Below are 15489 nucleotides of genomic sequence, written 5' to 3' on the forward strand. Positions count from 1 at the left end.
TGTGGAAACAGGCCCTTTGGCCCAACAAGTCCACACCGACCCGCCGAAGCGCAACACACTACGGACAATTTAACATGGCCAATTCACCTAACCTTCACATTTTTGGACTGTGGGAGGAAACTCACGCAGACACGGGGAGAATGTGCAAACTCCACACAGTCAGTCGTTGGAGGCGGGAATTGAACCCGGGGTCTCTGGTGCTGTGAGGCAGCAGTGCTAACCACTGTGCCACCGTGCCGCCCACAATTTTTTCCACCCCCGCCCGGAGCCTGGCGCGCGCGCAGTCTCACTCTCACACACTCACACTCACTCTCACACTCACACTCACTCTGACACTCACTCTCTCACACACACTCACTCTCTCACACACACTCACTCTCTCACACACACCCCTCTCTCTATGTGTCAGTCCCCTCCCCCAGGGGTGCGTATAAACACAGCAGCTGCTCCCTCCCCCTGGCTCTGGCCCCGGCTCCAGGTGAATTCTCCCCGTGTCTGCGTGGGTTTCCTCCGGGTGCTCCGGTTTCTTCCCACAGATCCAAAGATGTGGAGATCAGGTGAATTGGCCATGCTAAATTGCCCGTAGTGTTAGGTGAAGGGGTAAATGTATGGGTAGGCTGCGCTTTGGCGGGTCGGTGTGGACTTGTTGGACCGAAGGGCCTGTTTCCACACTGTAGGTAATCTAATCACCTTATTGGAATTGTATTATAGACCCCCCAATAGTCAGAGGGAAATTGAGAAACAAATTTGTAAGGAGATCTCAGCTATCTGTAAGAAGAATAGGGTAGTTATGGGAGGGGATTTTAACTTTCCAAGCATCGACTGGGACTGGCATAGTGTTAAAGGTTTAGATGGAGAGGAATTTTTTAAGTGTGTACAAGACAATTTTCTGATTCAGTATGTGGATGTACCGATTAGATAAGGTGCAAAACTTGACATACTCTTGGAAAATAAGGCAGGGCAGGTGTCAGTGGGGGAGCACTTTGGGGCCAGCGACCATAATTCTATTCATTTTAAAATAGTGATGGAAAAGGATAGACCAGATCTAAAAGTTGAAGTTCTAAATTGGAGACAGGCCAATTTTGACGGTATTAGGCAAGACCTTTCAAAAGCTGATTGGAGGCAGATGTTTGCAGATCTGCAGTAGGAGTAGACTTAAGAGGGTAATCAGGAGGGCAGAACGGGGACATGAGATAGCTATGGCAAATAGAATTAAGGAGAATCCAAAGGGTTTTTACAAATATATTAAGGACAAAAGGGTAACTAGGGAGAGAATGAGGCCCCTCAAAGACCAGCAAAGGAGCCTTTGTGTGGTGCCACAGAAAATGGGGGAGATACTAAATGAATATTTTGCATCAGTATTTACTGTGGAAAAAGATATGGAAGACATAGGCTGTAGGGAAATAGATGGTGACATTTTGCAAAAATGTCCAGATTACAGAGAAAAAGTGCTGGATGTCTTGAAACGGTTAAAGGTGGATAAATCCCCCGGACCTGATCAGGTGTACCCGAGAACTCTGTTGGAAGCTAGAGAAGTGATTGCTGGGTCTCTTGCTGAGATATTTGCATCATCGATAGTCACAGGTGAGGTGTTGGAAGACTGGAGGACGTGGTGCCACTGTTTAAGCAGGGCGGCAAAGACAAGCCAGGGAACTATAGACCAGTGAGCCTGACCTCGGTGGTGGGCAAGTTGTTGGAGGGAATCCTGAGGGACAGGATGTACATGTATTTGGAAAGGCAAGGACTGATTTGGGATGGTCAACATGGCTTTGTACGTGAGAAATCATGTCTCACAAACTTGATTGAGTTTTTTGAAGAAGTATCAAAGAAGATTGATGAGGGCAGAGCAGTAGATGTGATCTATATGGACTTCAGTAAGGCGTTTGACAAGGTTCCCCATGGGAGACTGATTAGCAAGGTTAGACCTCGTGGAATACATGGAGAACTAGCTATTTGGATACAGAAGTGGCTGAAAGGTAGAAGAAAGAGGGTAGTGGTGGAGGGTTGTTTTTCAGACTGGACCAGTGGAGTGCCACAAGGATCGGTGCTGGGCCCTCTACTTTTTGTCATTTACATAAATGATTTGGATGCGAGCATAAGAGGTACAGTTAGTAAGTTTGCGGATGACACCAAAATTGGAGATGTAGTGGACAGCGAAGAGGGTTACCTCAGATTACAACAGGACCTGGACCAGATGGGCCAATGGGCTGAGAAGTGGCAGATGGAGTTTAGTTCAGATAAATGCGAAGTGCTGCATTTTGGGAAAGCAAAACTTAGCAGGACTTATACACTTAATGGTAAGGTCCTAGGGAGTGTTGCTGAACAAAGAGACTTTGGAGTGCAGGTTCATAGCTCCTTGAAAGTGGAGTCGCAGGTAGATAGGATAGTGAAGAAGGCATTTGGTATGCCTTCCTTTGTTTGTCAGAGTATTGAATACAGGAGTTGGGAGGTCATGTTACGGCTGTACAGGACTTTGGTTCGGCCACTGTTGGAATATTGCGTACAATTCCAGTCTCTTTCCTATCGGAAAGATGTTGTGAAACCTGAAAGGGTTCAGAAAAGATTTACAAGGATGTTGCCAGGGTTGGAGGATCTGAGCTACAGGGAGAGGCTGAACAGGCTGGGGTTGTTTTCCCTGGAGCATCGGAGGTTGAGGGGTGACCTTATGGAGGTTTACAAAATTATGAAGGGCATGGATAGGATAAATAGACAAAGTCTTTTCACTGGGGTCGGGGACTCCAGATCTAGAGGGCTTCGGTTTAGGGTGAGAAGGGATGAGCTGCCAAAGGATGTGGTGGAGGCTGGTACAATTGCAACATTTAAGAAGCATTTGGATGGGTATATGAATAGGAAGGGTTTGGTGGGATATGGGCAGGATACTGGCAGGTGGGACGAGATTGGGTTGGGTTATCTGGTCGGTATGGACGGGTTGGAATTGAAGGGTCTGTTTCCATGCTGTACATCTCTATGACTCTAATTCTAAACCTAAAGTGCTTCTTGCATGGGGGCTGATGTAGATCAGTAATTACAGGGATCCAAAGTGAAAAGGATTTTGTGCAAAAAAGGACTTGGGCACAGAGGGTAAAGTTTGGAATGTGATAAAGAATAATTAAAACAAATGCAGAGATGTTGGGGAAACTCATCAGGTTCAGTATCATATTGCATTCATAGAGAGAGAAATGGTGTTAATGTTCTGATTCTGGTATGATCATCTTCACTTCTGATCTCCAGCATTCTCTGTTTATTTTGGAATTCCCGGTAGCACAATATTTTGCTTTTAGTTGAGTAAAGAATAAAACTGAGTTTAGAAATAGCAATGCCAGAGAAGCGAATTACTGCAGCGTGGTGTCAGGCAGTGGAGGAGTTGGACAATTGTGTAGTAGTTAAGAAATTGTTTTAGTGATTGGGATGTCGTTGAAAGATTCTTAGTGCAAGGGAAGTTTAGAATTTCTGAAAACAAAAGGTTTGTGTGGCACCATTTTGATTTTGTACACCTTAGAAAGCATATTAAATTGTGGAAGTGTTTGTTTTTGTCCTAATTAGAGTTTATTTTTCCAAAAAAATGAAGTTTTGTAACAACTTTGGTATCATGTGGATTTTTATGATCCAGCTAATGTTAATACTGGACATACCAGATCCCACATTGAAGCCTGGCTCATTCGATCCCAGCTTTATTTTATATTTGAACAGTAAATTCTGTTCCTGACTTTCCTCTCACATCTCCTTTTAAACTGATTTGACATTTGACATTTCTACCTTAGGGGAAAATACTCTGACACCTTCCTCACTATCCACAACTCCTCCAATTTTTGTGTCGGCTGCAAACTTACCAATCAGACTATTTATATTTTCATCCAAATCATTCTCATACATTACAAATAGCAGGGGTCCCAGCACTAATCCTTGTGGAATACCACTGGTCACCGAACTCCAGGCTTCTCCCTGAGACACTTAAACTGCTAATTAAACTCAATGTTTTATTTTGGAACAACGCCATGAGTTCCCTAAAGCCATTGTTCAGCAGTCCTTCATTTTCTCGTATATACCATGCTGATTGACTTTGTCGATTATTTTGTTTCACTGGACTGCTATCAATAGACAATGATATAGGTTTATTTAATGCACTGAGCTGTTAAACAGCCACGGTTGGTGTCAAGGTTGCAAATGCTTATTAAGATGTATGAAAATAAAACAGTTTTCTCAGAACAAAGCTACCACCTCAGCAAGCAAACTTACAACCTGAGCCCAAAAGAGAAAATGCTGGAAAATCTCAGCAGGTCTGGCACCATCTGTAAGGAGAGAAAAGAGCTGACGTTTCGAGTTTAGCTGACCCTTTGTCAATGCTAAAAAAAGCGAAAAATAGGGAGGTATTTGTACTAGGCTGAGAGAAGGTGAGTCATGGCTCCAGAAGCAAAGATAGCAATAAAGAGGTGATAATGACAGTGCATAGAGAGATTATAGGGAGATTAGGAGCTGTGAATGACCACGGCTGAAGCTGGTGCTATGTGACAAAATGTGTGGGGGATGGGTGAACATAGAACATAGAAGAATACAGCGCAGTACAGGCCCTTTGGCCCTCGATGTTGCGCCGATCCAAGCCCATCTAACCTACACGAGCCCACTATCCTCCATATGTCTATCCAATGCCCGCTTAAATGCCCATAATGAGGGAGAGTCCACCACTGCTACTGGCAGGGCATTCCATGAACTCCCGACTCGCTGAGTGAAGAACCTACCCCTAACATCTGTCCTATACCTACCACCCCTTAATTTAAAGCTATGCCCCCTCGTAATAGCTGACTCCATACGTGGAAAAAGATTCTCACTGTCGACCCTATCTAAACCCCTAATCATCTTGTACACCTCTATCAAGTCACCCCTAAACCTTCTTTTCTCCAATGAAAACAACCCCAAGTGCCTCAGCCTTTCCTCATACGATCTTCCTACCATACCAGGCAACATCCTGGTAAACCTCCTCTGCACCCGTTCCCGTGCCTCCACATCCTTCCTATAGTATGGCGACCAAAACTGCACACAATACTCCAGGTGCGGCCGCACCAGAGTCTTATACAACTGCAATATGATCTCAGGACTCCGGAACTCAATTCCTCTACCAATAAAAGCCAGAGGCAAAATGGAAAACAGGGGAGAAGGGTAGCAAAGGGGGAAGAGGAGTGGAAAAAGGTGATGAGAGAGTGGGTAGCGAAAGAGAGACAATAAAGAGGTACAGAACAGTGGAAAATTTTTTTTTAAAAAAGGATAAATAAAATAAATGAAATAAAATTACAGAGCAGAATGAAAACAGAAGGGTCGAGATGGGATAATCATCTGCAGTTGTTGAATTCAGTGTTGAGACCGGCAGGCTATAACGGGCCTAGTCGGAAGATGAGATGCTGTTCGTCCAGTTTGCTTTGAGCTTCACTGGAACATTGCAGTAGGCCAAGGACAGACATGTGGGCATGGGAGCAGGATTGTGTGTTGAAGTGGCAAGCCACAGGATGGCCCGGGACCTGATTGCGTACAGACCGAAGGTGCTCAGCAAAGCGATCACCCAGTCGACGTTTTGTCTCTCCGATAGAGAGGAGACCACATTGGGAACAACGAATGCAATAGACCAAATTGAAACGCTGTACAAGTGAAACACTGCTTAATATGAAATGAGTGTTTGGGGCCTTGGATGGTGAGCATGGAAGAGGTAAAGCGGCAGGTGTTGCACCTTCAGCGATTGCGTGGGAAGGTGCCGTGTGTGATGGGAGAGGTGTTAGGTGTGATGGGAAGGTGCCGGGTGTGATGGGAGAGGTGTTAGGTGTGATGGAGGAGTGGACTAGGTTGTCCCGGAGGAAACGATCCCTGCGGAATGCAGACAGGGGGAGGGAAGGGAAGATGTGTTTAGTGGTGGCGTCGTGTTGGAGTTTGCGAAAATGGCGGAGGATTATTCTTTGCATGTGAAGGCTGGTGGGGTGAAAGGTGAGAACAAGAGGGACCCTATCCTTGTTCTGGCAGGGGAAGGAGGGTCGTGGCGTGGGAGATGGACCACACGCTGTTGAGAGCCCCGTCAACAACTGTAGGTGGGAAGCCACGGTGGGAGAAGAAGGAGCACATATTAAGAGCACCACTTTTGGAAAGTGGCCTCATCGGAACAAATGCGGCGGAGGCGAAGGAGTTGAGAGAAAGGGATCGAGTCCTTACAGAATGTAGGGTGAGAAGAGCTGTAGTCCAGATAGCTGTGGGAGGATTGTAATAGATATTAGTGGATAGACTATTGCCAGAAATGGAGATAGAAAGGTCAAGGAAAGGAAGGCAAGGGTTGGAGATGGACCAAGTGAAGGTGATGGAGGGGTGGAAACTGGAAGTGAAGTTTATGAATTTTTCCAGGTCAGGACAAGAGCATGAAACTGCACTGAAATAGTTATTTTTTTTACAACCTGAGCTACAAATCTTCTCAAACATCACAGATTTCCATACTTCTCACATCATTACCCAAAGCACTCCAATTAAAACCTTAAAACTGATTAACTATTTCTTCCCCTTCGCATGCAAACTCAAAATATAGTTTAACAAAGTTTTGCATTGTTTGCAACAACTGTTAGAAATTGTTATCTTTCTGATAGCTAAACTATTAAGACTGAGCATGAGGGTCTTTCCTCATCTTAATTTGCTAGATTTTATTTGCTTAAAAGTTCTATATTTTAAAATACGGTTTTAGAAATGTGAGAGAGATGAGTAGAGGGAGAAAAGTGACCTGAGTGCAAGGAAGTGGAAAGGAGAATGATTGACTGCAATGGAAGCTGCTAAGGCCTTCAGTTTTCTCACGAGCCAGATGTAGTTTGCAGCTGTCAGTAGCTCCTCGCTCTGCAGAGCCCTACCATTCTGGCAAAAGAAAGCAGGCAGAAGGTGGAGCAAAAAGAGCATCATTGATCTAATAACATATAATTTCTGCCAGGGGCTCCTGGGAATGTTCATTACAGACTTGTAGATGCATAAAATCTCTGGTTTAACTTTTTCTATGTTGGATATGGTGGTTAAATTGGACACTTGGTTTCGCAATCATAGTATGTTGCATTGTAGTTCATGAGATTATATTAGAGACAGTTTTGAGGGTATTAAACAGAGTGATGAGGTGGTTAGCAAAGAATACAAGGGAGTTGTTTCAGATTCCCATGTATTGTGACCAAGACCATAGAATTCCAGGGATTGCAAAATTGGTGAGTGAGGATTCCATGTGCAAGGCTTTCTTCATGATAAACTCAGGATGGGGGCTGAGTGAAGACAGAGGAGAATATTATAATGGAGGGGCAAAAGATGTGTATGATGGGTCTCCGTGTTACCAAAAGCATATCTGGTTATGGATAATTTGTTTTGATAACCAATTTCAAGTAGAGGTGATACAAGGGAAATGCTTTGCATGCAATAAATGGTTAGGATTTGAATTACAGTGTCTCAAGTTTTTGGTAGTTGATTCAACCTTAACTTTCAAAAGAGTTTTGGATGAATACTTGAATGAAATGTTGCAAGGATGTGGGAAAGGCCCGTGAAAACTGCTAGGGAAGAACTATCACCGACTGGGCCTCTTGTACTGTTTTTCATTTGCCTGATGATTTGACTTAATGCAATGTAGGATTAATTCTTTATTTTCTTGACAATAGAAGCAACCGATTCATAGCAGGCTCTGTTTTGTGAGTATTTATAAACACAGGCCAATAGAGCTTATGTCCTTATTTTGTAAATCTCATTGAATCTATGTTCATAAGTTTTAACAATAAGGATCCACAGAAGTTGCACCTTTAATTTGTAAAGTTTTTTCAACCCTTGAAAATTGATAGTGTATTAAAACTGTCTTAGAAATAGCACATTCTTAATTCCTGAACTGACTAAATGACTTTAGTTTGAAAGAGGAATGATTATACTTCAAGTTTAAATCCCATGCTTCAATGACTACATCATCATGACTTAATACAATTTTGGTTTGGCTTCCTTATGTCCATAACAAGCTTTTTGCACTCTCTAATACTTCTAAGCTGACACACCAAATTTTCTTCATTTAAATGGGATGCCTTCTGTGATTTGGAAAATGGAACATCAACTCACTACTTCTGGATAAAGATTTTTACACTGATGTATTGGGCTCCCCATTGGAGCTACTGAGGATGCTTGTGGAGCAGCCTCCTATTTAGTTGTCCATAGTCGTTCACAGTTGAATGTGGCAAGACTGCAGAATTTGGATCTGATTTATTATTTGTGCAATTGTTTTAACTCTGTCTTTCACGTGCTGTTTCCATGATTTTGTATGCAAATAGTTCTGTCTTGTAGCTTCACCAGTTGACCATTTTTAAGCATGTTTGGAGCAGCTCCTGCACATCTGCCTTCAATCTTCAGCAATCAAGGCTCATCCCCAGCTCAGTGGTAATGGCTGTCTGAGCATAATACCTAGTCATGAGTTTGTGATGGTGGTTGAATGCCATTCTGCTGTTTGCTGCCCATAATGTATATACATTCCTAGTTTTGAGTTGATAAATCAATTTGAAATTTACCCCATTTGCTGCACAACACAATTGAGATTATTCTTGATGTGAAGACAGAACTTTGTCTCCACTTGGACTGTGCAGTCATCACTCCTACAATGCTATCATGGACAGATTTCATCTGTGACAGGTAGATTGATGATTAAGTCAAAATGTTTTTCCCACCTTTTGGGATATCTCTTCATTTGCCCCAGATCCAGTCAGGCAGCTTTGTCCTTTTGGACTCAGCCAGCTTGCTCCATAGTTGTATTACGAAGTGACTCTTTGAAGTGGGCATTGAAGCCGCCTCCAAAGTACATTCAGTGCCCCTGCCATCCTTAATACTCCTTCCAACTAGTATTCAACATGGAGTACTGTCTCATCAGCTGGGTGGGATATTCTGCAATAGTTTGTGATTAACAAGAGGTTTTCTTGCATATATTTGATCCGTCGCTGTGAAACTTCATTGGATTCTGAATCAACATTGAAGAATTGGCCATTCCCCCACTTGTGTTATGATGTGGGGAAACCCTTCTAACTTAAACCAGGCACAGAAAAGCTCACCTTGCCTTGTTATCTGTAAAAGTATGAGTGACTAAGAATATCAAATCCCACCATTTAAAGAAAAAATTAACAACTTATTCCTTAACTCCAAGAAAAAAATAAACAACAATTATCTGCACTGTAAGCCTCTTTTGTCTGATCAATTTATCTACATCCCACTCTGCAACACTATACTGATCTGATAAAACCACCCAATTAAGATTTACAAAATATTCAAATTTCAAAACCAATGAGCCATGTTGGATTCTCCTTTGACTCTTCCTTTGTAGATTTTTCTGGGTCTTTTCTTCAGTCTTCTGCATAGATTTCATACAAACAGGTACCTTTCAGAGAGCGGTGCTGTAGGCAATCTGTTTGTTGGTACTCTTTGCTGCTCTGACTAATGGTTCAAAATGCCCAATTTTTATACCCCAAACAATCAGATAGTCTCATTGGTTTGATGTCATCAAAACACTAAAATTCAAATTCGATTGGATTGTTGTGCACCATAGCAACAGTTCAGCTATTTGTTTCACAGCCAAGTGTTACATTTTTAAATTTTTTCACATATTCTGTGGTTAAGAAGGGCAAAGTTACATTGTTGAAGCTGCATTACATGTCTCCCAACAGTGAGCATGAGGCAGAAGAACAAGTAGGTAAACAGATTATGGAAAGATGTAGAGGCAATAGGGTAGTGGTGATGGGAGATTTTAATTTTCCCAATGTTGACCGGGATACACTGAGTGTCAGAAGTCTGGACGGGGTAGAATTTGTAAGAAGCATCCAGGCAAGCTTTCTAGAGCAGTGTGTCAGTAGTCCAATGAGGGAAGGGCCTGTATTGGTGTAGGGGAATGAGCCAGGCCAGGTGGTAGAAGTTGCAGTGGGGGATTTCTTTGGGAACAGTGACCACAACTGTGTAAAATTAAAAATCACATAACACCAGGTTATAGTCCAACAGGTTTAACTGGAAACACTAGCTTTCGGAGCACTGTTCCTTCATCAGTGCTCTGAAAGCTAGTGCTTCCAATTCAACCTTTTGGACTATAACTTGGTGTTGTGATTTTTTTAACTTTGTACACCTCAGTCCAACACTGGCATCTCCAAATCATGACAATTTTTAGAATGCTCCTCGACAAAGATGAGAGTGGCCCTAAGAGAAGTGTACTAAACTGGGCCAAGGCCAATTTTATTTAAAATTTGGCAGGAGCTGGGAAATGTGGATTGGACACAGCTATTTGAAGGGAAGTCCATATTTGATATGTGGGAGACTTTCAAAGATTGTCCAGGATAGGCAAAGGATAGGAAAGGCAAGATTCGTGAACCATGGATGACAGGAGAAATTGTACGACGAGCCAAGAGGAAAAGTGAAGCGTACATAAGGTCCAGGCAGCTAAGAACAGAACTGGCCCTGGAGGAATTTTGGAAGAGTAGGACCAATCTTAAACGAGGAAACAAGTGGGCTAAAAGGGGTCATGAAATAGCTTTAACGAGCAGAATTAAGGAGAATCCCAAAGCCTTTTATTCTTACATAAAAAGCAAGCGGGTAACTAGAGAAAGGATTGGTCCACTAAAGGATAATGAAGGAAGGCTGTATGCTGAATCTGAGAGAATGGGTGAGATTCTGAACGATTACTTTGTATCAGTGCTCACGGAGAGGAGCATCAATGCTGAGATTAGAGGGAGACGTTTGATTTTCTGGAGCACGTTGACATTAGCAGGGAAGATGTGTTGGGTAGGCTAGAGATTATTAAGGTGGACAAATCCCCAGGACTGGATGGGATCCATCCCATGGTTGCTGAGGGAGGCAAGAGAGGAAATAGCTGGCACCCTGACAGATATCTTTGTGGCATCCTTAAACACAGGTGAGATGCCGAGGACTGGAGGGTTGCTCAAGTTGTCCCCTGTACAAGAAGGGTAGTAAAGATATTCTGGGTAACTATAGACCAGTGAGCCTGATGTCAGTGGTGGGAGAATTGCTGGAGAAGGTACTGAGGGATAGGATCTATTTGTATTAGGAAAAGAATGGGCTTATCATTAGACAATAGGTGCAGGAGTAGGCCATTCTGCCCTTCGAGCCTGCACCACCATTTAATATGATCATGGCTGATCATCCTTAATCAGTATCCTGTTCCTGCCTTATCCCCATAACCCTTGATTCCACTATCCTTGAGAGCTCTATCCAACTCTTTCTTAAATGAATCCAGAGATTGGGCCTCCACTGCCCTCTGGGGCAGAGCATTCCACACAGCTACCACTCTCTGGGTGAAGTCGTTTCTCCTCATCTCTGTCCTAAATGATCTACCCCGTATTTTTAAGCTGTGTCCTCTGGTTTGGCACTCACCCATCAACGGAAACATGTTTCCTGCCTCCAGAGTGTCCAATCCTTTAATAATCTTATATGTCTCAATCAGATCCCCTCTCAGTCTTCTAAAATCAAAGGTATACAAGTCTAGTCACTCCAGTCTTTCAGCGTAAGGTAATCCTGCCATTCCAAGAATTGATCTCGTGAACCTATGCTGCACTCCCTCAATAGCCAGAATGTCTTTCCTGAAATTTGGAGACCAGAACTGCACACAGTACTCCAGGTATGGTCTCACCAGGGCCCTGTACAGCTGCAGAAGAACCTCTTTGCTTCTACCCTTAATCCCTCTTGTTATGAAAGCCAGCATGCTATTAGCCTTCTTCATTACCTGCTGTACCTGCATGCTTACCTTCATTGACTGGTGTACAAGAACACCCAGATCTCTCTGTACTGCCCCTTTACCTAAATTGATTCCATTGAGGTAGTAATCTGTCTTCCTGTTCTTGCCACCAAAGTGGATATCCATACATTTATCCACATTAAACTGCATCTGCCATGCATCTGACCACTTACCTAACTTGTCCAGGTCACCCTGTAATCTCCTAACATCCTCATCACATTTCACCCTGCCACCCAGCTTAGTATCATCAGCAAATTTGCTAATGTTATTACTAATACCATCTTCTATATCATTAACATATATTGTAAAAAGCTGCGGTCCTGGTACTGATCCCTGCAGTACCCCACTGGTCACTGCCTGCCATTCTGAAATGGAGCCGTTTATCACTAGTCTTTGTTTCCTATCAGCCAACCAACTTTCAATCCAAGTTAGTACTTTGCCCCCAATACCATGCACCCTAATGTTGCTCACTAACCTCCTATGTGGGACTTTATCAAAAGCTTTCTGAAAGTCCAGGTACACTACATCTACTGGATCTCCCTTGTCCATCTTCAGAGTTACATCCTCAAAGAATTCCAGAAGATTAGTCAAGCATGATATCCCCTTCATAAATCCATGCTGACTCTGACCTATCCTGTTACTACTATCCAGATGTGTCATAATTCCATCCTTTATAATAGACTCCAGCATCTTTCCCACCACTACTGAAGTCAGACGAACTGGTCTATAATTTCCTGCTTTCTCTCCCCCACCTTTCTTAAGAAGTGGTACAACCTTAGCCACCCTCCAATCCGCAGGAACTGATCCCGAATCTATTGAACTCTGGAAAATAATCACCAACGTATCCACGATTTCTCGAGCCACCTCCTTCAGGCCCCAGGGACTTATCAACCATCAGACCTAACAGTCTCTCTAACATCAATTCCTGGCAAATGTAAATTCCCTTAAGTTCAGGTCCTTCAGCCACTGTTACCTCTGGGAGATTGCTTGTGTCTTCCCCAGTGAACACATCTGAAGTACCAATTCGATACTTCTGCCATTTCTTTGTTCCCCGTAATAGGTTCCCCGTAATATATTCCCCTGTTTCTGTCTTCAAGGGCCTAATTTTAGTCTTAACTATTTTTTTGCCTTTCACATTCCGAAAAAATCTTTTACTATCCTCCTTTATATTATTGGCCAGTTTACCTTCGTACCTCATTTTTTCTCTGCGTATTTCATTCTTAGTAATCCTCTGTTCTTTAAAAGCTTCCCAGTCCTCCGTTTTCCCACTTTGCTATGTTATACTTCTCTTTTAACTTTATATGTTTCTTAACTTCCCTCGTCAGCCACGGCCACCCATGCCTCCTCCTAGGATCTTTCTTTCTTTTTTGGAATGAACTGATCCGCAACTTCTGCATTATACACAGAAATATCCGCCATTGTTCCTCCACTGTCATCCCTGCTAAGGTATTCCACCATTGAACTTTGTCCAGCTCCTCCCTCATAGCTCCATAGTTCCCTTTATTCAACAGAAATATTGTCACTTCCGATTGTACCCTCTCCCTCTCAAATTGTAGATTGAAGCTTATTGTATTATGGTCACTACTTCCCAATGGCTCCTTCACTTTGAGGTCCCTGATCAATTCTGGTTCGTTGCACAATACCAGATCCAGAATTGCCTTGTCCGTGGTCGGCCCCAGCACCAGCTGTTCTAAGAATCCATCTCTGAGGCACTCCACAAAGTCTCTTTCTTGAGGTCCAATACCATCCTGATTCTCCCAGTCTACCTGCATGTTGAAATCTCCCATAACAACTGTAGTAACATCTTTGCGACAGGCCCATTTCAGCTCCTGATTCAACTTACATCCGACCAGCCAGACTACTGTTTTGGGGCCTGTAGATAACTCCCAAGAGGCTCTTTTTACCCTTAGTATTTCTCAGCTCTATCCACACTGACTCTACCTCCCCTGATTTTCGGTCCCCCCAATGGAAGGGACTGAATATCATCCCTTACCAACCTGGCCACCCCACCCCCTCTGCCCATCAGTCTGTCCTTACGATAGCACGTGTACCCTTGAATATTCATTTCCCAGGCCCTGTCCATTTGAAGCCATGTCTCCGTTATCCCCACAATATCGTATCTGCCAATTTCCAAAAGAGCCTCAAGCTCATCCATCTTATTTCTAATGCTTCGTGCATTCATGTATAGTATTTTTAATTTGTTTCTGCTCTCACCCTTCCCATCAACTCCTTTTTCACTCCACCTTACAACATGATCCCTTTGAGTTTTCTGCCTCATTGATACAGTTGTCTTTCTTGACGTCCCTTGTTCTCACTTTCCCTCCAATTTCCTTCTTAAACATCCAGTTTGTCCCCTCCCCCCTGCTACTTCGTTTAAACATAGTTGTGTTGCAGTAGCAAACCTGCCTGCCAGAATGTTGGTCCCCAACCTATTAAGGTGCAAACCGTCTCTCTTGTAGAATTTATGCTTACCACAAAACATACCCCAGTGGTCCAAGAATTTAAATCCTTGCTTCCTGCACCAGTTCCCCAGCCACACATTCAAGTCCGTTATCTCCCTGTTTCTGGCTGACCAGCCCGAGGAACTGGAGGCAAACCGGAGATAACCACCTTGGACGTCCTGCTTTTCAGCCTTCTTCCTAGTTCTCCGAAGTCCCGCTGTAGTATGTTCCTCCTCTTCTTCGTTTGTGTCGACATGTACCACCACCTCTGGCTCTTCACCTTCGTCCTTGAGGATTTCCTGCACTCTGTCTGTGATGTCTTTAACCCTGGCACCAGGAAGGCAATGCACCATCCTTAAGTCCCATCTGCTGCCACAAAAACCCCGGTCAGTTCCTCTCACTATGGAGTCCCCTATTACCACGGCTCTGTGCGATTTCTGACTCTTCCGCTCTGTCTCCACGCCCACCTTTGATTGACAGACCTGGCCGCCTCGCGGACTGGCAGTGTCATCTGTCTCTACTGTTTCCAAAAGCTTCAACTTGTTCCTGACAGGTACTTCCCCTGGGGGTCTCTTGCACCTGTCTCCTCTCTGCCTTCCTGATCGTCTGCTTTCTTCTGGTACGATTGGTGTAATAACCTCGCTGAAGATCTTGTCCAGAAAGATCTCGTTCTCTCGGATGAGCCTAAGGTCCTCGAGTTCTTTCATCAGTGCTGCGATAGGCTCTGTCAGTAGCTGAACGTGCACACACTTTCCACACTTATACGAGCCAGACACACCAGAGTCGTTGACCTCCCACATCAAGCACGTAGCACACTGAACCAGCTTGGCAGTCATGTCTTCACCCTCTTCAACTGTGGCGTAATCACTTCACTCAACCTTCTTGTCAAAGACTCCTGAGCTAAAGCCTCCCTCTTCAATCCACAGGAACTTCCTTGGACCCTCTTTTTGGGGTAAGTCTGTGGACTTTTAATTTAGGTTAGAGGAGGAGGGAGGGAGGGAGGCCCTACTTTGTAGGACCTGGGGTCTAGAACACACCCACTCGAATAACAATCACTTACCTTCCCGACCAGCTTTGCGCTCTGCCTTCACTTCCGCCCAGCTCCCGCCACTCTCTGATGCGAAAAGACCGTTGGCGTCGAGGTAAGTTCTTAAATAACAATAATCAGTGACAGGCAACATGGTTTTGTGCGGGGGAGATCATGCCGTACCAACTTGAGTACTTTGTGGAAGTGACCAAGTTGATAGATGAAGGATGGACTGTAGATGTCATATGCATGGACTTTAGTAAGGCATTTGATAA

General features: G+C 43.8%; 1 protein-coding gene across 1 annotated transcript in view; it reads left to right on the forward strand.

Annotated features, from left to right (window-relative positions):
• The window catches only part of chd7 (chromodomain helicase DNA binding protein 7), a 352687-nt gene that overhangs the window by 136326 nt on the left and 200872 nt on the right, over positions 1-15489 (forward strand). The gene's annotated exons all lie outside the window — the stretch shown is intronic.

The sequence above is a fragment of the Chiloscyllium plagiosum genome, unplaced genomic scaffold, assembly GCF_037043375.1.
Source record: "Chiloscyllium plagiosum isolate Xiang-an unplaced genomic scaffold, Cpla_swu_hap1 HiC_scaffold_4, whole genome shotgun sequence".
Lineage (NCBI taxonomy): Eukaryota > Metazoa > Chordata > Chondrichthyes > Orectolobiformes > Hemiscylliidae > Chiloscyllium > Chiloscyllium plagiosum.